This window comes from Callorhinus ursinus, unplaced genomic scaffold (assembly GCF_003265705.2).
Source record: "Callorhinus ursinus isolate GAN/ISIS: 27379988/994484 unplaced genomic scaffold, GSC_fseal_2.0 scaffold15, whole genome shotgun sequence".
NCBI classification, from domain to species: Eukaryota; Metazoa; Chordata; class Mammalia; order Carnivora; family Otariidae; genus Callorhinus; species Callorhinus ursinus.
Window position 1 is genome coordinate 43,404,251 of NW_027397077.1, and position 24,025 is coordinate 43,428,275.

The 24,025-nt window shown below is 53.0% G+C and overlaps 1 pseudogene; it reads right to left on the minus strand.

Annotated features, from left to right (window-relative positions):
- Positions 1-6,239: 6,239 nt before the first annotated feature.
- On the minus strand, positions 6,240-6,493 carry LOC112834246 (small ribosomal subunit protein bS21m pseudogene; annotated as a pseudogene).
- Positions 6,494-24,025: the final 17,532 nt, after the last annotated feature.

Below are 24,025 nucleotides of genomic sequence, written 5' to 3' on the forward strand. Positions count from 1 at the left end.
AACCCAGATGTGCTTTTTTTGGCTTTAAAATATTTTTTAAACATTTCAATGGCCATGAAGAAAAACTCGGAAGATTTCACATTGTACAGATCTGAAGGTCTGGTTGAGAGATTCACATTTAGATAATGGTAAGATGGAGCCCCCTTGGGCCCGTTATCTACCTGTCCGCCATCCCTCGGAGCTGAGTGACATCAGCCAGCCCCTCACATGGGGATGTGAGACGCCCCCCCCCCGCAAGGTGCCAGAGGCCCCACCTGGCTTGTTCCCTCATTCACGCCACCCACCTGGCCCTGCAGGGAGCAGACTCTGAGACCCAGCGTGTACTCTGTGTGCTGGCCCTGCCCCTTGCTCCTGGCACCTCCAGGAAGAGACTGTGAGCACCAAGGAACCAAAAGCGCTGGCAGTGAGGAGGGAACTTCAAGGAAACCTGGGCAGAGGTTTCCTTCAGAAGCCACGTACTAGCCTAAAACCCCGTTGGGACTAACTCCTGCCATTTTGAGCATGAAAATCGATGGCCAGAAGAGCTCATGGAGGGCATGTGAAGAAAGGTGGCCAAGTTTCAGGCTGCAGTCCGCCATCCTTAACTTAGAGGCAGTGAATGTGATTTTGAGAAGGTTCCTGATTATGCTGTTTTCAGCCACTGGCAATAATAAAATAAAATCGATCCAGGACTTTGGACAAAACCTTTAGTCCCTTGCCAAAGAATCGTTTGTCTCATCTATCAGGCAACCAACAAGAATTGTCGAGATGCTTGCTGGCTGGCGGTCCGGCTACGCTGGGCCATCTGGCCAGCCCAGGGCAGCCCCTCCCCCCAGCCCTGCCGAGTGTCATCTGCTCAGCCTCTCAGAACATCATCCCCGAGAGAGACAAAGGTACCGTGATGGGACTGTCGAGTGGTGCCCATCCTGGGCACCTTCTCCTAGGCACACCCCATGTGTCCACACTGCTGAATGTGTATGGTTGGACCCCTGTACCATGGAGGCTTTATCAGAGCATCTGAACCTTGGGGAATCTGCTTCCCACTTTCCCATCCTCCCCTTGCCTGTTTGCACCTCCCAGTTTCATCTGTCATGGGCTGTGTGACATAGAATCATGGAAAGTCTCTCTGTGCCTCAGTTTCCCAATTTGTTAAGCTAGGCTAACCATCGTCTCTATGTCCTAGGCGGTTGTGGGAATGAAGTGGAGGAGATTCATACAAAGCCCTGAGCCTGATGCTAGGCACACAGTCTAACGCTGGGGTAACCAGAACGCTCCCTGACCTTCCTCCATGTGTGTGCTCTGAGCATTCCCACCTTCCAGCCTTCCTCCATGCTGTTCCCTTCCCCAAAGCACATTGCCCTCCTGCAACCCGGGCCTCAGCCACACCTGGAACCCCAGACTGGGAGCACCCATAAGCCAGGTATCCCCAGCAGCACCTAGCAAGGGGTCTAGAGCACAGAAGATCCCAGGAAATGCTTGCCAGATGTGGCCTGTAGGTGGCAAGCCTCCAGGGACTCACTTCCTCCTCTCCCTTGACAGGAAAGGCAAATCAGTCCCCAGGGCCGAGGGACGTGTTAGGGCAGGGCACAGACATTCAGGGTAGGGGTCCCATGTGCATGTTTATTCAGTCACCGATGCAATGCTACAGCTCTATCTCAGGCCAAGTTCCCGCGGTCTCCTTTCTGGTGACTGCAAGGGCCTCCTTCCTGGCTTCCTGACTTCCTCTCCTACCCATGGGCCCGTCTCCACGCAGCAGCCGGAGGGAGCCTGGGTCTCTCCTCCCCGGCTGGTGGGGGAATGGAATGGCCCCGCCACCACCGTGGAACACAGTTCAGCAGTTTCTTGTAAGGTTAAACATCCACTTATAGCCGGCAATTCTATGCCTAGGCATTGACTGAAGAGAAATAAAAACAAGCGTCCACACAAAGACTCGGGTAAGAATGTGAATGGCAGCACTATTCATAATAGCCAAAAAACGGAAACAGTCCTGGTTGCGTAACACCCACAGGAGAACAGAAAAACAGACACACAGATGAAGGACTCCTGAGATGTGTAAAACCATAGAGGGATCTCCAAAACACCAGGCCTGGTGAGAGAAGAACACCACAGACCACGTGGACGGCTCAATCAGGCCAAGTGCGTCTCTGGTCTTGGGCACGGGAGCCCGGTTTGCCTCTGGGGGTGGGGGGGTGCGGAACGGGCTGGCCAGAAGGACCCCAGAGACCCTCCTGAGGGCTGAGAAGGGGCTTTATCCTGAGCATTGTGTCCTTTAGCTAGGTGCATTCCACCCAATGCGGTGTATACCTCAGTAAAAAATCAGAAGAAAGATCCTCAGACTCACTCCCTTCTTCCTGCTTTGAACCACTCCACAATCCCCACCACACTGACTCTAAGCCCACACCCCTCACAGCCTCTGAGGCCTGCCCACCCCACCCCCGCCCCCGACCTCCCCATACTCCTCTCCTTCCTCCCGCTCCTACCACACTGGATTCCCTGGCTTTCCCTCAAACCTAAGCTCCTCTGTTGCTGCGCCTTGGCTTTGGCTGCCCCCACCCACACCACCCAGAATACTTTCCCCTCAGCCCTTCCCAGGGCTGGCTCCTTCCCATTCTTTAGGCCTCAGTGCGGTGCTGTGGCCTGGTTTTATTTTCATCCTAAGTTGGATAACAGTGCGGATATACCTTGATCATTTCTATGTTGGCCTGTTTAGATCTGGTTCCACATCGAGGCTGCCCACTTTACATGGGCAGGGTTGCGTCGGCCAGGTCCAGGGCCATATTCCCCGGGCCCAGAGCAATGCCTGGCCCCTGGTAGGTGCCCAGGAAATGTCTGCTGAATGAATGGATGGTGCTGTAGCTATCTATAGTTGCTGGACACATCCACAGAAGGGGTCACCCCATCCTACACACACACACACACACACACACACACACACACACACACACACACACACCACAAAACTAACTGTTTGTTTAGCTGGGGGGTAAAGGGGCCGGTCTGCAAAACTGTGAATTCAACTCTACCCACAGGTGCTCCCTCCCCTCCCCTTCCATCCTGGAGAGACCTGGATCCAAGCCCTGAGGCATCCTGAATGGTTCTATAACCCCCGAGGGGCCTTCACTTCTGGGTGCCTCAGTCTCCCCATCTGTAGTGGGAAAGGTTAGCCAACATGACCTCACCTGGCCCTTCTCCAGCTGCAAAGTGCTTAGAGTCACCTGGGAATTCTGTTCACATGCAGACTGATTCCACTGCACGGTCTGGGGTGGGGCCCAAGATTCTGAATTTCTGACTAGCTCTAGGCGGATGCTCCTGGTCCACAGACAACATCTTGAGTCCTAAGAGTACGGAGGAGAGGTTCTCAAAGTGTGGTCCCTAGGCCAGCAGCAGCAGCACCTGGGAACCAGTGAGAAATGCACAGTCCTAGACCGGGCGCAGATGTCCCGATTCACGAACTCTGGGCTGGAGGCCCAGCAATCATGTTTCACAAGCCCTTTAGGGGCTTCTGATGGGCTGCTGTGGGCAGCACCCGCTCTCAAACCTGGGCTACACCCAGAAAGCTTATAAAACCCTGCTGTCTGAGTCCCACCCTTAGAAATCCTAATGTAACTGGGCATGAGGCTTTTTAAAAAGTTAACTTCTTCAGGCAATTTGAATGGTTCATCAGAGACGAGAATCCTTGACCTAGGGAGTGCGGGGGCCTCTGGGAGCATCACCATCTCCCAGACATACCCAGGCAGGCCTAATTCCTCTGCATTCCTGCCCGGGCCTCTCACTGGCTGCCTTCTTATATTTGGTTATTTTTCCCTCCCTCCCCAAACACAACAATTCAAAATATTCCCAGCTCCCAGACAATAAACAAAGCCAGAGAGGCGAGCTCCCTGACTGTTTTGTTCCCACTTATGGCCTGATCCAAGGCTGGCCTGATTGGGCCCTCGGGACTGGTCATCTGAGCCAGGCAGGGTGGGCCCCAGCTCACAGGCCACCCCAGCTCCACTCCTGGAATCCCAGAATCCCCCAGCTCTGAGTGGCCCTAGGCGCCCTCTGAAGCCACTTCCATAGGGAAGTGGAGGCTCAGAAAGGGTGAGTGATTAGTCCCAGGACACACAGCAGTGCTGAGAAGCCCTCTCTCATCTCTTGCAGTCTGGCAGGGGGAGGGAATAAACATTTTCAGAGCTCCTGGGTTCATAAGCATGATCTTGTTGACCCTTCCCAGTAATCTGGGAGGAGGGGACCCATTTCATAGATGAGGAAACTGATGCTCAGAGATGATAAGCCACAGACTTGTGGCCACACAGTGGAGCTGGGATTTGAATCCAAACATATCAGACTCTAAGCTATGAGCCCTGCTCCTTTTCATAGGCCAGAGCAGGCAGTGGAAGTTAAGAGAAGAGGGAGAAGCAGAGGGAGGAGGAAGCAGATGAACTCAGGGTCAGAACAAGGGTGAAGGAGATACCTGGTTTGGGAGATGTGCCCCATGACCTCAGTTGCTTAGCATGTAATGATATGTGTCTGGATGTGGGACAGCTGCCTGCATGGACCTTGATTTTCAGTATAGATGATCCAATGGAGCAAGAAGAGACAAATTTTATAACCATCACTTGGGTTATAACCCTTGGTGCAAGCCAATTTTTACCCAGGTCCAGTTGCTCGAAGCATAGTAAGAATAATCCTTCAGAGCCTTCACTTGGCTATAACTTCTATGGGATTAGAACACATAGGCTGTGTCTATGTGCTCTGCCTTCAGAGTTTCCTGCCCCTGCTCTGCATCCATGTGCTCAGCTCCTGGCCACCCGGGCATGACCCGGGGTCGCTGGATGGGAACGAGAAGTTTTTTTCCTGGAAAAGCGCATAGGAGGGCAGCTCAAATCCAGACTTGGCCACCGATGCTGTGTGTCCTTAGGCAAATCACTGAGCTTTTCTGGGCTCCATTTCCTCAAACATAAAGGGAAGATGGCAGGGAGGGGACATGGCCATCCCTGAAGTCCTAATCCTTACAGACATCTCAGAATGCAACATTTTCAGGTAATAAGCAGGTTTTCTCCTTTCAGTTCTCCTTTTTTCTCCCTGATAAATCAAGAAGTCTCAGCTAGGTAGGTGCTCGTGTGTCTTCAACACCCCTCGTCAGTTGCTCATGTCCTTTTCCCACAAAGGCATCCCCAGATCAGAGCCACCATTGCCTGGTTTTCATTGTCTTTATTTTTAAGGCGCCTTCTATTTATGGAAAGGATCGTGGTCTTCCATTTATAGCAGTGCTGGGAGATTTACTTTTTAGCAAAATGTATGCACGTTGTTTAAAAAATGAGTCCTTTAGAAGGGAAAGAAATTAAACGAGCAATGATTTAGGAGGCGTCTCAGTTTCCTAGGGCTGCCTTCACGAAGTACCACAGACGGCTGTCTTAAGAAACCTGTTCTGTTCTGGAGGCCAGAGGTCCGAGATAAAGGTGTCAGCAGGGTCCTGCTCCCTCGGAGGCTCTGGATAGATTGTATCCTTCCTTGTCCTTTCTTAGCTTCTGGTGGTTTCCACCAATCGCTGGTTTGTATCTCTTCTTCTTCTTCTTCTTCTTCTTCTTCTTCTTCTTCTTCTTCTTCTTCTTCTTCTTTTTACTTAAAAAAATGTATTATAGTTGGAGAGCCTGGGTGGCTCAGTCGGCTAAGCACCCAACTCTTGATTTTGGCTCAGGTCATGATCTCAGCGTCATGAGATGGAGCCCCGCATCAGGCTCTGTGCGCGTTGAGCGTGGAGTCTGCTTGGGATTCTCTCTTGCCCTCTGCCCCCTCCATCCCGCTCGTGCACGAATGCTCTCTCTCTCTCAAAAAAAATAAAAGAAAAATTAAAAAAATAAAAAAATTTTAAAAATCTATGATAGCAGAGTATACATAAAATTTGCCTTTGAACCCTTTAAGTGTACAGTTCAATGGTGTTAATGACATTCACATTGTTGTACAAGTATCACCACCATCTGTCTCTGGAACTTTTTCAGCTTCCTCCACTGGAACCCTGTACCCATTAAAGAATAATTCCCCATTCCCCACTCCCAACCAGTCTCTGGCAATCACCATTCTGCTCTTAGACTACTTTGTGACTCAGTTTCTCTTTTGCTTAATAAAAGAGAGGGTCCATGGCTAGTTGTGGGGTTGCTTCTCTATATTCAGGCCTTCTTGCATATCCGTGATTGGTTTATTATAAGAAGGTAAGAGAAAATGGGGCTGGAGAAAGGAAGGAGACAGCTGGATAGGAATTTTCATACTGTCCACAGGCCTCAGCAGCCCTGCCACGGATCTGCCGATTCTTTCCCATCAAGTTGGTCTTGAGAGCCATTTCTGTGTTGTAGATCCACTGGCAGGTTTCATAGCTTTCTCTCTGTCGGCGAAGGCATGGCTTTTCACACAGTACTATAATGTCCTCAGTGAGCCCATCCATGGCGGGGATTCTGGTTAGGGTCCTGGATGCACCTTCCACATTCCCCTCCTATACCATCACAATCCTGGCTGTGAATGTCAGATGTTTTGCCATGACCTTGGGGATTTAAATCTTCACTCTGCAGGACCCCACATCCTCGGGAACCAGCCACCCCCGAGAACCTAAATTCCCTCTTTTTTTAAGAACACCAGTCATATTGGATTAGGGCCACCCTAATGACCTCATCTGGACTTGATTACATCTGCACAGACCCTATTTCTAAATAAAGTCACATTCACAGGTGCTGGGAGTTGGGACTTCAACATATCCCTTTGGGGGAGACACAGTTCAGCCCATACCTAACAGGTGAGTTGTGGCCAAAGAAACACTTGTACAGAGAGATCTAAGGGACAAAGGTTTGGGGAACTCCGCCCAGGCCAGAAGAGCACCGGAAAGGGAGTCAGGGGGCTGGAATCCTGCCCCAGCCTTGCCCTCATGACGGGAACTCCTTGGACAATCCCGCTGTCCCCCCTCTCTGAGCCTTGATTCCCTGGAGGTTTTGAACTGGGTCCCACAGAGTCCCAAAGGAACATGGAGAGACTTGGGGGAGGTCAGAGAGGGCAGGACTCCAGAACCCCCAGTATTACCAGCACTTTGCTCCATCCATTACTGGGACAGTGGGAAAATATTTTGTTTGACAGAAAGGCACCAAAATAACTTACAAAATAAAAACATTTGAAAACCACTGCGTTGGTGGGTCTGAGCAGCTCCTTGCACCCACTCTGATTTTAACTTTGTCCCCTCCTCGGGCTGGGAGGGGAAGAGCAGTTGCTGCTTGCTTTTCTCTGGGAATAAAGCGTCCGTCTGCACAGATTTCACCCTCAGGAAAGATCCTGGTCTCAAAGCTCCCCTCGGAACCCCACCAGAGAGGAAGTGGAGGAGGCTGCTCAGCCTTGGGGCCCTCCCCTCACATGCTCCAGCTGCCTTAGGGACCTTTCAGTTCCCATAATTTGTGATTTGCTGCTGAAGGTCTGCCTGCCGTGGGGAGTCCGTGCCTGCTATTCCCTGTGCTGGAGACATTCTTCTACCCCTTCATCTGTCTGCTCTGCTCAAGCTTGGTCCCCTCCTCAGGGAAGTCTTCCCTGATCTTCCTAAACTGGTGAAGCCCCCGCTCCCTCCACCATGCCATTTTATAACCTCTAGAATATGGTTCATCCCTGGCTCTGCATCAGACTCAACCTTGGCAGCTTTTAAAAAGTAGCCATTTTAGAGGCGCCTGGATGGCGCCGTCGGCTGAGCATCTGACTCTTGGTTTCGGCTCAGGTTGTGATCTCAGGGTTGTGAGATCGAGCACCGTGTTGGGCTCCGAGCTCAGCACCGAGTCTGCTTAAGATTCTTTCTCCCTTGGGGGCGCCAGGGTGGCTCAGTCGTTAAGCTTCTGCCTTCGGCTCAGGTCATGATCCCAAAGTCCTGGGATGGAGCCCCGCATCGGGCTCCCTGCTCCGCGGGAAGCCTGCTTCTCCCCCTCCCACTGCCCCTGCTTGTGTTCCCTCTCTCGCTGTCTCTCTCTGTCAAATAAATAAATAAATAAGTAAAAATTCTTTCTCCCCCTGCCCCTCCACCCCCCTAAGATAAATAAATAAATCTTAAAAAAAAAAACAAAAAAAACCATTCTGGGGCACCTGGCTGGCTCAGTTGGTGGGGCATGCACTCTTGATTTTAGGATTGTGAGTTTGAGCCCCACACTGGGTATAAAGATTACTTAAAAAAAAAAAAATGCCCATTCCCTGGGGCCTACCTCCTGTGCTTCTGATTCCTTTTGTCTGGCATGAGGCCAAGAACCTGTGTTTTAACCAGCTCTAATATGCAGCCACGGTTGAGAATCATGACTAATAATTATAATGATCCAAATAATCCGTACTTCCCATAGCTAGCAATTTTTTGAAAAACATAAATCTAAAAACAAATTTGGTGGCAAAACTAGAGACTCTGCAAAGCCGTCTAGAAACTTTATTTAGCCCATGTACCACTAATAGTCATAGGCTTCCCTGTAGAAATCTCAACTGGATTGGCTAGAGCGGCTGCTTCGGACACTCTGGGGTGATATGTAATACATGGTATAGGCTCTTGTGTTGTTCTTGTAATCCCTATCACATTTGGTCTCCAGTGTTTGCAGATGGGACTGCGGACCCGAGACCATAATTGAGGATGGCTGCCTTCTCTAGACAATGTCACATTCATCCTGCCCAGAGAGAAGTCCTTTACACGCTTGCCTTCTCTAATCCCCATCACCTCTCTGTAAGGAAAGCATACTCTTCAATCCCATTTTACAGAGGAGGAAACTGAGGCTCAGCAGGAGAGCACAGTAACCTGCCCAAGGTCTCACACCTCCCTAGCACAGGGGAAGGAGGGCATTCTACCCAGGTGGGCTCAGGCATCCCAGCCCTAAGGACAACCACAGGGAAAACATTATTGGGGGGCGTGAGTGTGTGAGTGTGCGGTACTTGTGTGTCCTGACAGTGTGGGCAAGGACTGTGGTCAGCCATCAGATCCCCAGGCCCAGCATGGGGCCTGTGCATGCCGGGTGCCCAGAGTCCCAGTGGGACAGGCTGGTGAAGCTCGAGCCAGGCGGCCTGGTGGGGAGGTACCCGAGTTTGTCTCCCTCAGAGGCTTGCCCTTGGAACACTGCCCTGCTGCTTTGGCCAGGCTTCAAGCCCGAGGGATGGATTTAGTGTCCTTAATCCTCCTCTTGAGTCAAGCCCCTGCTTGTCACCGGCCTGCCTGGGACCCCTCAGATCAGCCTCTTTGGGGAGGCCTGCCTCTCTGTGCTCCGAGGCACACAGGTCTGGATTGGTGGGAGGGGCGCTGGCCCTACGGTCTGGCCAGCCCCTCTGCCCCCACCAGCCTCCTTCATAAAACGAAGATTGTCCATGGGGGCAGATGGGAAAATGGCCATGACGCTTTACAGCTGCCCTTGAATTGCAGCCGGCCCCAGGACTTGCTTGGGCTAATCAAATATATGGTGGAAGTGACACTGTGCCAGTTGCAAGCCTGGGCCTCAAGAGGCCTTGCAGCTTTTGCTTTTGGGGTCACAAGGCAGCCGTGCCATGTGACAAAGTCAGGGTGGCCTGCTGGGGGGCGAGACACCATGAGGACTCATGAGGGAGCCCCACCAAGCCAGCAGAAGTACTACCCTTGCTGAGTGAAGTCCAAATCTCCAACCCACAGAACTGTGAGCCAAATATGTCGTGATTGTTTTAAGCCCCTTAGTTTGGGGATGTTTGTTATACAGCTGAAGCTATCTAACACCCTCCACTCCAATCCTCTCTGAGCTGGTGAGGAGTGAATTAGGTTGCACTCTGGACAGCGGCTGCCACAGAGAGAATACCCAGTAAATGCTAATGTGCTCTTACTCCTCTGACAAAATACATTTTAGCGGTCAAAAATAAAAGAAAGAAGGTGAAGTTCTCGTAGGTTTGGAGATTTTTACCACGAATTTCATTTCACCTGAGATTGGCTCCCTTCTCCATGTCCTAGTCATAGAGGGGCTCCTCTGTGGGTGGATTGGGGTTAGGTGCCCGTCATGAAAGCCATCCTTATGAGTGTTTTAGGCCCCAGGGAACTCATGAGAACACCCAGAGAAAGAGTATGTTAAGAGAGAAGAGAACCCCACCCAACCTTGAAGGAGTTGGCCTCAGAAGAGGAGCTCTCATAAAGGGGCCTGAAGAGGAAGGGCAGGAAGTTGAAGGCACCCGGAGGAGGGCATGTCATGGAAGCCGAGTGAAGGGCAAGGGAATCATGACGAAGGAGGGCTTTAATGGGGTCCAAGGAAGCTCAGTGAAAGAGATTGACAAGTGACAACTGGATGTGTCCCCATACAGATGAGCTGTCGGCGGCAACGTGGGATTCCATGCAGTACAAGGGAAGGACATCCGAACGCAATGCTCCAGGGGAAAGCCAGACGAACAGAAGGCATGGAATGTAGGTGTATTATGTTCACAGATATTCTCTCATGGAAATATTGTTTCTACTTCCGTGTAGTGGCACCTCTCCGCTCCTAGGGACTGGGGGATACAGGAGTAAACGCAACAGTCTGCATCTTAGGAAATGTGAGACCCGTGAGGGGACACAGAGATGGTGGCTGGATGAATAAAGGAGCGACGAAGTGAGGGAACGCTCCTTGGGTAGAATGCCCCCGGGGCTAGCCCCTCCGCCCAGCGCAGCCCTGGGGCCCAGCACAGAGGCTGTGGAGTGCACACCCGCCGCGCTCATACTTGCAAGCTCTGTCACCTCTGCAAGCGACCTCACCTCTCTGGGCTTTGGCATCTTCACCTGGACCACGGAGCTGTGATAGCTGCCAACACGCCTGGCTCTTGGGTGAGAAAGAGCAGCAAGATCCCATGGAGGGGGAGCTCTGGGGACAGCAGTGGGGGTGTGGGAGGCTCCCCTCAGCTGGCAGGTCTCCCAGGGAGCTGTGAGTTTGATCTTTTCTGTTTTCATAGAACACACCTGACCAGGTGGATGCCTGTTTCTTACAGAAGGGAAAAACAAAATGGGGGAAAGGGTTGCGTGTGGGAGTGAGAGCAGGAAGGAAGAGAAGGGGAGGGGAAAAGGAGCCATAGGGTGGCAGGAATGCCCCCGAGCACTTGCTGTGCTCCAGCCCCTGCTCTTTGCTCTTGCACCTCATCAATTCATTGAATCCTCCGGTAGCCCAGTGAGGCAGGTGCTGTGCTCATCCTCACTCTGCCAACCGAGAAATGGAGTGATCTCCCTGCTTGTGATGGAACCTGGGGAGCAGAAGCAGGATTGGAATCCGAATCCTGGCAGCCTGACTCCAGCGCGGGCCGGGAAGGGGGGGTGCCTGTCCAGGTAGACAGAGCCTAGGGTTAGGAGCCCCAGCCTTGGGTTGGGGCCCAGAATTGCCACAGACTTGCGTGGGGGTCTGGTCCTCTTCAGACCCCAGTCGGCCCTTCTGTACAGTAAAGGGCTGAGTCCTGCTCTCCAAGCTCCTCTCTCCTGGCCCCTTCCTGCTCTTCACTGTGAGGACACTCTCTCCTAATAGGCAGAGCCCAAGGCCCTGTCCCTGACTTAGGCTCTGACCCTCTGCCCCACCCCTAACAGAACCCTCCTCACCGGCTTTGCCACCACTCAAGTCCCTGGGGAAAAGTCAACTCACATGTCACTCTTGCTGAAGAATCTTCGGTGGCTCCCTATTGTCTTCCAAGTGATCAAACCTCTCAGCCCAGCCTTCAGAGGCGCATAATGCTTTCTTTCCAGCTCGATTCCCAGCTGCCTCCCCTAAATTCTTCCGCCTGGCCACAGGCAAGCCTTCCTTTCCCTTTGGGTTTTCCCACCGTGTGTCTGTATAAACAGTCCTTCTGTGGGTCCACCCTCCTGTTCCCCAGGCCAGGCTAACGGCTCCTCCTGAAGTAGGAAACAGAGCTCCTTAAACCGTCCGGCCGGAGTGGATTTTGTGTGATTACTCCTGAGCTCCTTGAGGCCGGGGGCTAGCCCTCTCTGGTCCCGTGCACCCCCACCACCTCCCCAGCCTCAAGGGGAGGATCACGAGGCAGCAGGAGGCCTCAGTCCAAGAAGTGTTAGGAGATAAAAGTTGGAAGTCCCATGTCCTACTGGGGGGAAGTCAGGCAGCAGAGACTCAGGATCTAGGCCCCTTAGGCCTCCACATCTGAACACAGTTGAGAGGGCAGCAAGTGCTCCCTCTCCCACACCCAGAACAGCCTGGAAGACATCAGCTGGGAGGCTTTTGGAACCTGGCATACCCGGGTGGTTGTCCACTCTGCTGTGGAGAGCTGCCACCCTGTGTCCATCCCAATGATGCCTAGAATCGCTTCAGTCTGCAGTTCAAGGAGAGCGTCTGCTCACCACCGACCTCCCCGGGGCCCCTCAGGAGGACTCTCAGTGCTTCTTCCGAATGTGAGGGCTCCTTGAGACCCAAACTAGGCCCACATCTCGTCTGTGTCCCGGGCTTGGCTGGAGGTGCCCAGTGTCGGGCCCGTTCTCTTGGCCTCTAGGAGGTTCTGTTCCCTCTGCCCAGCCCGCAGCGGTGGCACCGTCAGAGGGAGGTGGGGGTCTGGGGGATACACCAGTGCTGGGGCAGAGGCAGGGACGGGGGACGGGGTGGTGGCTCGGGAACAGGCTGGATATGAGATGGAGTCATTTGAGGCAGGCCACTTTGGGTCCCGGGAGCCTTTGGGCCAGGCCGGCCTGACGTGTGAGGCTTTAGGTCAGGAGGCCACAAGGCTGCTGGTGCACAGGCCCCCGATTTCCAGGACACTGTGGCCAGACTCTTCCCTAGCTGTTTGCCTTGGACAAGGCCCTTCAAAAATGCCATCCTCAGGGGGCCACGAGAATTTGGTGCGATGTGAAGTAAGTGCAGTTCTCAGCACAAGGTCACCACCCAGGAAGTGTTCTGACACAGGCAGTAAATGGCAGGACCCCCAAAGGTGGGAGGGAAGGGGGGGCCCCCCTATGAACAGGCGGGATGCAATTTCGCAGGTAAGCCCCAGTCACCCAGGAAGGAGAGATTTTCTCCCCCAAAGAAATGGCTCTGCAAGTCCCCAGCCCCCTGAGCTGCCTCCAAGTCTTCCCTCCAGGTGCACAGCTTTGCACCAGCCTCCTCCTCGGGCTCCCAGCCTCTATCTCCCCGCTCCAGGTCTCTCTCTGCTCACTCTGCAATGCTCCTGCCTCCCAGAACCTTCAGTGGCTCCCACTTGCCTGCAGAACAAAGAACAGGCCCTCCTTTGACCCTCCAGGTGGCCTTGAAATCTGGTCATATCCTCCCTTTCCGTTGCTCTCCTCCATTCTCACTGCCCAAGTGTATCATGTACTCCGCTCCTCCTGGCCCTTGCTCACTCATTTCTCTCCTCCTGACACTTTGTCTGGCCTCGGTGGAAATCCCCTGCACTCTCCAGACACCACCGAGGGCTACACTCTCCTTGAGGCCTTGCTGTACTTCCCGGTGTGATGGAAACTCTCCCCTCTGGAGCTCTATGACATTTTGCCCATGCTGCCCTTGTAGCTTCTCCATTCACAGAGAATTTGGGGTTGGACCAACCAGGGCTAGGTAAGTCCTGCCTCTCTGATCCAGCATTTATCCATCTATGGAATGGGATTTGAGGCCATCAGCTGCTCCCCAAGGCAGTGGGAAGGCTTAAAAGAAGGCACAGATAATGAACCCTCTCCTCTCCAAGTTCCGAAACAGGCAAGGACCTCCCCTGGCATTGTCTCCCCAAGAGGCGTCGACCTTCCTCCTGGCCAAGAGAACTCTGATATCAGGGGAGGGAGGGACATGCTCCACCCCAGGGGACAATCTTAGTGGAATAGGCAGTCCCAGCCATCCCATTCCCCACGGCCAGTGACACATCTGCAGTGGCCATGGGACCGGGTTCTGGCCAATGAGACAGAGGAGTAAGTCTGCTAGGGGCTTTAAGAGAAGGTTTCCTTCTGGAGAAAAGAAAGGGACACCTCATTGTTCAAGGAGACAGCTGTCGCCCCCGTTCCCCAGCTCCAGGTGTTGGATATCCTGTTCACCATCCGTGTCCCTGAGGGAAGGTGTCACTGACGCGCTGAGGATGGCATTGTGGAAAGTCACAAAGTGCTGTGGCTTCCCGGGACAGCACTGCTCTCCTGAGTCCCCTGGGATCATAGCTGAGAGCTGAGTGACACGAGACGGCCGTGTGGCCGTCTAGGGAAAGGGTGTTCCAGGCAGAGGGACTAGCCAGGGCAATGACCCCAGGCAGGAGGGAACTTGGTGTGCTCTGGTCCCAGGGGGAAAGCCGTGTGTGTGTGTGTGTGTGTGTGTGTGTGCGTGCTTGTAGGGAGAGGGGGAGTGTGTAGAAGATGAGATCAGGGGTGGCAGGGTCTGGATGACATAGAACCTCACAGAACTTTATTTTATTTTTTATTTTTGTCTTGCATTTTTTTTTTATTTATTTAAGTTCTAGTTAGTTATATAGTGTATGATTAGTTTCAGGGGTAGAATTCAGTGATTCATCAGTTGCATACAACACCCGGTGCTCATTCCATCCCATGCCCTCCTTAATGTCCGTCACCCAATTACCCCATCCCCCACCAGCCTCCCCTCCAGCAACCCTCAGTTTGTTCCCTTGAGTTAAGAGTCTCTTACGGTTTGCTTCCCTCTCTATTTTCCTCTTACTTTATTTTTCCTTCCTTTCCCCTATGTTCATCTGTCTTGTTTCTTAAATTCCACATATGAGTGAAATCATATGATTTTTGTGTTTCTCTGACTGACTTATTTCGTTTAGCATAATACCCTCTGGTTCCATCCACATCGTTGCAAATGGCAAGATTTTATCTCACAGAACTTTAGATTGTATTCATTCTATCCCCAACTTTTTATTATAAAAATGTCCTAAAACATAGAACAATTGAAAGAATATAGAATAAACACTCATATATATTCTATCTCGTTCAACCACTGTGAATATTTTGGCATATTAGCCTTCTTTTCTTTTTTTTGGAGATTTTATTTATTTATTTTTGAAACATTTTATTTATTCATTTGAAAGTGAGAGAGAGAGGGAGAATGGGCAGGGGGAGGAGCAGAGGGAGAGGGAGAAGCAGGCTCCCTGCTGAGTGGGGGGCCCGATGCGGGGCTCCATCTCAGAACCTTGTGGTCATGACCTGACCCGAAGGCAGATGCCCAACCGACTGAGCCACCCATGCACCCCAAATTTTATTTATTCATTTGAGAGAGAGAGAGCATGAGCAGGGGGAGGAGGAGCAGAAGAGAGGGAGAAGCAGGCTCCCTGCTGAGTGGGGAGCCCTACACAGGGCTCCATCCCAGGACCCTGGGATCATGACCTGAGCCAAAGGCAGACACTTAACCTACTGAGCCACCCAGGCCCCCTCCCCTGATGCTGACTTTTTAAAAAGTTTCTTCATTTGATTACTTTATTAAATGGAGGTATGTCACCCACACAGTCAACAAGTCTTGAGTCCGCAGCTTGGTGAATTTGCGCATATATAATCGCTACCCAGATCAAGATACAGAATATTTCCATCCTCCCCAAAGGTTCCCTTGAGCTCTTTCCAGGGGATCCCTGCCCCTGCCTGAGGCAAGAACAGTTCTAACTGCTATCACTACAGACTGGTTCAGGCTGTCTTAGAACTTCCTGTAGATGGAACTCTACAGCCTGTTCTCTCACGTAAGGCTTCTGTCACTTACATGACGCCTCAGAGAGTCCCCGTGTTGCTGTGGATGAACCACACTTTCTGCTGTCCCGTTGAGGGGTGTTTGGAGTGTATTAGCTATAATGAATAAGACATTGATTCGCATGAAGAGTCTGGGATGGTTGTGGTGGCTGCTGGTTTCCTTGTGGCGTGGCTAACCTGTTCCTCTCTCCCCTGATTTTATATGAACTCAAACACCTTGGAGGAGCCGAGTCAAGACTTCACAGGTGGGGCTGTGAACTCACGCATCTGACCTGGAGGCCCACAACCACAATGTCAGGTGGTCTCACTGTTCGTGATTTTGGAGTGGTCAGGTAGTAACCCCAGATCTTTCCACTGTTAAGGTAAGTTTCAGTTTTTACGGCAGGGTCAGTGTGCGGTTTTGAGCAGGGGGAGTGACAAGATGTGATTTACCATTTGTCAAGACCACACTGAGTTCCATCTGGAGAACAGGCTGCAGGGGATCAAGGGCAGAATCAGGGCGGCCAGGGAGGGGGCTCCTGAAGCAGTCCAGGCGAGTGGTGGAGGTGGCGAGAAGTAGGCTCTGAGGCGAATCGTGCCGGCCTCAGTGCCTATGGATAGAGGTGCTCAATCAAGGTTAGTTGCCCGTGCTGAGCTTTGAGAAGGCAGAGACCATGGCTTGTTCACCTCTGTGTGCCTGGCTTGGGACCTGGCAGAGAGAATGTGCCAGTCATACCTGGGTGTGCCTGAATTCAGAGAGGCTGTGACTTTTGAGGTTTGATGCTGCAACAAAAACAAAAACAAACAAAAACAGAACAAGAGTCTGATCTGGTTTCCCAGCAGCCCCTGCGGCAGCTTCTGATTAATCACACGCTCACCCTCTTCCCCGAGCACCATGAATCACCAGGAAGGCCCTTCTGCTTTCGGGGAGCACCGTTCACATTGCCTCAGAGTGACCATGTTGGGAACAGTCAGGTCTGCCTCCTAAGAACAGAAAGTTCCCAGCCTGGAGCCTACGTCAGAGAGGTCTCTCTTCCTCACCAAGGCTTGGGCCCTGGGGGTGAGGGTCAGGCCCCTGCACCTGGAAGGCTGTCCCCCAGCAACCTAGAGGCAGCTCCTGCCTGAAATTCTGCTTGCCCCAAGGAATGTGGTGGGGGTTTTGGTTGTCTGTATCAGTTATCCATCACTGTGTAACAAATGGCCCCAAAGAACAATAAACGTTGGTTACATCTCATGTTTTCTGTGACTCAGGAATCCCAGAGTGGCTTAGCTAGGTGCTTCTGGCTTACAGAGGCAGCCTGGCCTCTCATGAGGTCACCGTCAGGGGATCACGGGGACTGTTGTCATCAGAAGGCTTGCCTGGGGCAGAGGCTCTGCTTTCGAGATGGCCCACTCACAAGGCTGGCCAGTCGGCACTGGCTGTTGGCGGGCGGCCTTGGCTCCTTCTCTGCACAGGCTGCTTCTCTCAGAGGAAGTGGTCCCCGAGGAGGGCGGAAGCTGTAATACCATATGACTTAACCTCGGAAGTCACACACCATCGTTCCTGCAATATCCTATTGGTTACACAGGTCAGCCCTCTTTGGCATGAGTTGGGGGGACTGCGCAAGGGTGTGCTTACCAGGGGAGAGAATCACTGGACCCCATTTGGAGGCACATGGGCAGTGAATAGGGAAGAATAACCACCAACCCGTGGGTTACTTGCCACATGCTAGTCATTCTAGCACACGGGACGCCTGACCTCCGTCGGCTGTGCCGGGGTGAAGTAAGCAGGCCTGGCCTCAGGTAAGCAGAGAAAGAACAACATCCATTCAGTAGATTTTTAAGGGGAGCTCCAAAGCCCTGTGGGCCACAGAGAGATGAACAAAGTCACCGAACCCTGGGGGACCCTCCTTAGCAAGGGCATCACATACCACCTAGAGCCTCCAATACATGGCCAGATGTGGCAGGAACACTGGGATGGAGAGCAACAGGATCTAGAAGCAAAGAGAAAGCTCCTTGGCCTGAAGCAATCAGGGAAGGCCCAGAAGGAGGTGGCATTTGAGCTGGTTTTGATGGCCAGGAGAACAAGATGGTAGGGGATAGTGTCACCCCAGGGTCAGGTCAGATGTGGGGCTCAGGTCCATGAGATAACCCTCCACATTTACTTGACACAAAGCAATTGATCACATGGCACACTATATTGTGTGTCATGGCCTGTGCTGGCCACTGGGATTCAGCAGTGGATGAAACAGACCTTGTGGTGCTTTAAATTATGGTCCTGTGTCAGGGACGGGGTCTGGAGATGACCTTGAGATTGATACTAACGGTAAAGTTACCTCCATCCCAGCCAAGCAATGTCCATGTGTCATCTAATTACAGTGGGCACCATCATATCCCCATTTGACAGATGAGAAAATCAAGGCTTACAGCTGGAAGGACTGGCCATGGTCACAGAGCCAAACTTAATCCCAGGCCTTGTAAGTGGGTGCCGAGAGCCCAGACAGACACGAGTGCACTGGCCCTCAGCCTGGCTCTCTAGAATGCTCTGGGCTGCAGGAGCTGGCTTCCCTTTCCCACTGGGAGGAGACCCCCCTCCAGCCTGGGGCTTCACAATACTGGGAGGAGGTTGGTACTGAGTTGTGTGGCTCAGCCTCTGTGCTCAAGTTCAACCATATGACCAATTAGTGGGGCCTGTGAGTTGCGTGGGGAGGGATTTTCAGGGATTGCTGGGAAGCAAAGTGTCTCCGGGCCTGACCTCCTGCCATGGGGGGAGCTGCAGAGACCCCAAACTGCTAATGTGCTAGTGGGGGAGCTGCCCCAGCTTAGGGCCCCTGAGCCCCAGAGGCTCCACGCAGCTTCTCCCCTCTTCCGCGCTCCATGCTGGTGGTCAAGGCCCTTTATCTCTGAACGAGAACCTGAGTGAACCAGGCATGTGCTGAGCACTTTGTGGACATTACCACCCTGAGTCCTCGCAGCACCTCATATAGAGGTGTTCCGCATTTCGCAGACAAGGAAACTGAGTTCAGTGAGGTCAAGTCAGTTGCCCAAAGGCAGATGCAACCCCAGAGCAAAGTCTGTGAAAATATACCTTCAAATCAGATCTGCCCCTTCTGGGCCACCATACGGGTCCTGTCTACCTTGATCACCCGCCTGGACAATGCACAGATGGGACACTCGATGTGCAGAGACATTACATCTTAACACAGCTGCACCTTGGATAAGTTCAACGCTGAACACTTCCTCTTGGAACTTGCCTTTTCTCCCCCCGAAGTGTGTTTCTGAGGTTCGCTGAGTTGGTACGTGTAACTCCTGCTCATTCATGTTTCAGTGCTGTATAGTACTCTCTGGAAAGGCTCCAACTCAAACTTTTGCTCCTGATTTTACTTCCACTGGTCCAGGTGGGTGTGATTTTGGTTCCCATATTACAGATGGGAAAGTGGGCTCCCGGAGGTTAAAGAGTTCATCTGGGATTGGCCAGCTTCTAAGTGGCAGAAAAAACCCTATTGGTTACTGAACGGTGTGGCTCCCGTGCTCCTTATCTTTGGTGTTGTGAGCAGACAGGGGAAGAGACCGTGCAGCTGGGCTAGCCCTCGGACTGTCTCAGCTCTCAGGGGTGGCCTGGAGAGGGACCTTGAAATGGCGTTGATTGGGAAGGTGCCCCGGTGGGGACAAACCACCCCAGCCCCCAATCTACCAGTAGCCTCTCTCCACTGCACGGATAGCTTGGAAACACCACACACAAGTCACATGGTAAACTGTGGCTGCATTAGGCACCTCCTGCCAGGGATGCTGAATAAGAGCGTCAGACTTGACTCTAGGCCTCAGTGTCCTCATCTGTGATTCGGGGGTAAGTGTTGTACCTGCTCAGAGGCAGGTTTGACTATGGTTCAGGAGTAGCTGAGATTTAATTCTGGTTTTGTTCGGATTCATTCATTCATTCATTCATTCATTCAGCAAGCATGTGCTGTACACCTGCCATAGCCAAGTGCTAAATGGGGCACCGAGGATCGGAGGGTGACGAAGAATGAAGAATCTGGATGGAGCCGAGGACGCGGCTGCAGCTGTAGCAGATGGGGTCCAATCACAGAAGGGCAGTGGGCTACACCGCCCTGGGCCCCCCTGCCCTCTCTGCACGTCTGTGGAATGGGCTTTGTGAGGTGCCTGGAACCTCACTTGGCTGCAGGGAGGTAAGCCGTGTCTTCCCTCCCTGGTCTGAGCAGAGCACCACCCCCAGACAGAGCCCAGCCCACCAGGGCCACCAGTGAGCATCCTGGAGCCCCGAGCTCCTGGCTGCTCACACCATCCCCATGCTGGGCAGGCTTTGGGATGTGGCTGTGGACACAATCAGTCAGTCAGCTCACGCCCCAGACAGGCAGGCACGTCACCCCCAGGACAAGGGCCCGAGGAACCTCCCCTCCACCTCCTCCTGTCTCCTCCACCCTTCCCTTCTCACCTCCCCCTTCCCCCTCCCGGGGGAGAGGCAGCTGCTTCCCTCAGAGTTTCCACAGCTGCCCCTGCCTGCCTACCCACCAGAGACCGTCAGCCCTCGGCACCAGCCCAGGTCCCCGCCCATCCTGCCAGGGGCGGCTGCTGCCAGGGGAGCCTGCCCACCCTCACGTCTTCACTCAGGCTCGAGGCCCTGGCTTGACACAGACGTGAACCCGGCAGGAAGAGCCAATTCAGGTCACCCTGAGAGACAGCTCAGGGCTCAGGCGGGCCCCGCTGGGAAATCTTATCTGGGTGTTGCCAAGTACCAAGGGCCCTCCCGGGCCCTCCCATCCCTACCCCTGGTGGTTTATCTGTTTCAGTCTCCATCTTTTTCTGCCTCCCCTGTCCCCCACTGCCTTTGGAAAGACCTGTGTTGTGAGTTGATTCTGGCTGAACAAGGGCCCCACCTTAGATGGAGATGTGGCAGGTTGATTCAGGAGCTTGGAAATTGGGTCAGACGACCTGGGTCTGATCTCGGCGCTGTGTGACCCCTGGGCAGGCCGTGTGCCCTGTCGAAGCCCTGATGTGGGATTCAGTGGGGTGACGGAGGGACAGGGCTTGCAGAGCGGCTGGCGCTGGGTCTGGGAGGCGGAGGTGAGTGGGTCCTAGCCCTTTGCTGGGGGGCTGACACCCAAGACTTCCAGGCAAATGCTGAAAGCCAGAGAAGAGAGGGCCAGGGGGACTGGTCTGGCTGAGTTTGGTCTGGCTGGTAAGTGCCTGAGGGAGCAGTGAAGACGGGGAGCCAGAGAGGTACGGGAACAGAGAGAGAGAGAGACCGAGGAACGAGAAAAACAACAACAACAACAACAACAACAACAACAACAACAACAAACAACCAGCAAGAGAACCCGAGAGAGAGGAAGGAGGGAGGGACAAGGAGAAAAGATGATAGCCATTGGGTGAGGAGCCTGGAAGACTTCCTGGAAGAAGAGGCATTTGAGCTGAGCCTGGAGGATGCCTGCAAAAGAGTTAGATTTGGGGGCCTGGAGAGGGCCAATGAGAGGTTGATCCAACCAAGAATATAAAGGTGAGGAGTCCCGTCAGTTGGTGTTCCTCAGTGCCAGCAGGCAGGCCACTTCGGAAGGGTTCTGGCATCTGGGCCCATTGTCTCGCCACCAAGAGCTCAGGCTTCTCCTTTCCTACCTGTCCCCACTGCCAGGGGGGCATTTCGCACTTAAATAGCTGGGCTGAGATTTTTGCCAAAATTTCCCAGATTTGAATCATGTCAGAACTGGAAGGGCTCTGGGGTAAAATCGTTTCCCATGTAGGGAAACTGAGGCACAGGGACAGTCATGGACTTGCCCGGGATCTCCCGGCAATGGTGGGTGAACGTCTAGACCTCTTGCCCTCTGGATGGCATTGTTAGCAAGATCACAGCATCGGAGGGTCAGAACTTCTTAAGCTTTTTCTCTGGAGTGATCGCAACAGAATTGGCATCTTCTCAGAGAAACCAGAGGTTGAAGCCACTTGTTGTGATGGTAATTACAACACCAGCAAGCCACAGGGGGAGGGGCTTTTGGTGCCTGCCCTGTGCCGGGCACCCTCCGAGGTGCTCCAAAATATGAATTAATTCATGCTTCACAAGGGCTCTGTGAAGCAGGTGCTATTATCCCATTTGAGAGGTGATAAAAGTGAAGCCCCAGGAGATGAATGCCAGGAACTTGACACCTGGTTGTCACCAGAGCCCTGCCCAGGAGGGGGATGAACTCTATTTTTACAGAGGGGGCTTGACTTGCCCAAGGACACCCAAAGAGGAGAACACACCTGCTGGTGTGAGGAGAGAGGCTGAAGAGCAGGAAACGTGGGGGCTCTGAGGGCACAGGCCAGGGAGGAAATCCCCAAACCAGGCCTCAGCCTCTGAGGACTGGAGGCGTCACTGAGGCAGAGAGAGAGAGAGAGATGGAGAAACTGAGGTGCACACGCAGCATCTGCCTCCCCAGCCACCTCTTCCTGGATGCCCCATGACATTCAGTTGCCCTGAAACTTCCAAGGAGCGTAGTTTTCACCAAGCAGTGTCCTCGGCCCTCAGCCATGGGCTCCTCCTGCGAGTCTGGGGTTTAACTGCTGCTTCAAGGTTCTGCCACTATTTTGAGGGTTTAGCAGTTGTAGGAGCGGCAGAGAGCAAGGTCCTGGACCCTGGAAGCTCCACGGATGGCCCGCTTTGGGGTCAGTGGTGGTGGAAGGCACTTCTTACCCCCTTCTACCTGTTGAGCGATCTTGGCCAAGACTCAAAGACCTCAGGACGCCTGGGTGGCCCAGTATGTTAAGCGTCCGCCTTCGGCTCAGATCATGATCCCAGGGTTCTGGGATCGAGCCCCGCATCGGGCTCCCTGCTCAGCGGGGAGTCTGCTTCTCCCTCTGCCTGCCACTCCCCCTACTCGTGCTCTCTCTCTCTCTGACAAATAAAATAAATAAATAAAATCTTAAAAAAAAAAGAAGACCCAAAGGCCTCAATGATTCCAGCTGTTGGACAGGGTGGTTTCTGAGATGTTTCCAGCTGGATAGTCTCTGTATTTGGGATGCTTGAATGTGTGGGTGTCAAAGAGCCATTGACGTGTGCCTCATTTATCTGGGAGATGAAAGGAGAGAGAGCGACCCACACAGAGAGCTGGTACGACACAGGCAGAGACAGAGAACAAGATAGAAAGGGTGGAGAGGCAAGAAGCAGCTGTAGCTAGAGACAGAAGTGCAGAGAACAGAGGAGGCAAACAGAGGGAGACATGGGGGTGGGGCTGAGAAGAATCAGAGTGAGGGGGTGGGGAGCACAGGGGAAGCCAGCCAGGCTGGCCCCTCCCTGATAGCCGGGACAAAGTCCCTAACCCAGGGGCAGCTGGAGGCAGCAGCTGAAGCAGCCCTGGCCAGCCAGGCCCTCTTCCCTGCCCACCACATCCGGCTTAGGCCTGGCAGGGCCCCCAAAGTGGGGGAAGGGGAATGGATGGGCAATGTCAGCTGTGAACCAGCCCATTTCCCCCAAATCTGTCTGAGAAGCAACAGTTCAGCAAATGCCCCTGCTGGGTGTCGGACAGAGTCACCGACTCGCGGCTCTTGCCGGCCCCCTTCCTGTCCACATTCTCTAGCCTTGGTGGACTGCTCACTGTCCCACAGCTACGTCCCACCCCTGGACCGAGGCAAGGATTGTTTCCGCTGCCTAGAGTGCTCTGAACCCCTGTTCCTCTTCTCACGTAAGGTGACGTCACGGTTAATTTTATGTGTCAACTTGGCTGGGCCACGGTGCCCCAGTATATGGCCAAACGTTATTCTAGATGTTTTTATGAGAGGGTTTTGGGATGAGATTAACATTTAAAAAGGTGGACTTAGTAGAGTAGATTGTCCTCCAAATGTGAGTGGGTCTCGTTTAATCAGTTGAAGGCCTGAATAGAACAAAAAACTGACCTCCTCGAGCAGATGGTTTTCAGACTTGAACTGCAGCGTCAGCTCTTCCTGGGTCTCCAGCCTGCTGGCCCACTCTTCAGATTTTGGGCTTGCCAGCTTCCATAACCACAAGAGACAATTCCCTAAAATAAGTCTCTTCTATATATACTTTCTATTGGTTCTATTTCTTTGGCGATCCCTGACCGATACAGATGTCCTTCAAAGGACACCTCCTTCCTTGACTCCTAGGCGGAGTCCTCCACTTTCTCTGGTCTATTATAGCCCTTCACGCTGCCTCAGTCACATAGCATTTGTCACATCATATCCCACTGAATTATAAGTTGGTCTCCCTTACTGGGGAATAAGTTCTAGACATTAGGGATTGGGGACAATTGACCCAAGTTCTCAGCACAGCCCAGCACAGAGCCTAGCATGGAAGAGAGGCTGGCTGACTGACTGGATAGATGGAAAGGTGGATGGGATGGATGGATGGATGCAGGATTGAAGGAAGGTAGGAAAGTAAGAAGGAGGATGGGAGGGAAGGAAGGAAGAGAGAGTAGTTGAGTACGTGGACAGATGGGCAGATGGATGGAAAGTAGAGTGCTGGCTAGGGGATGGATGTGTGGATGGGTA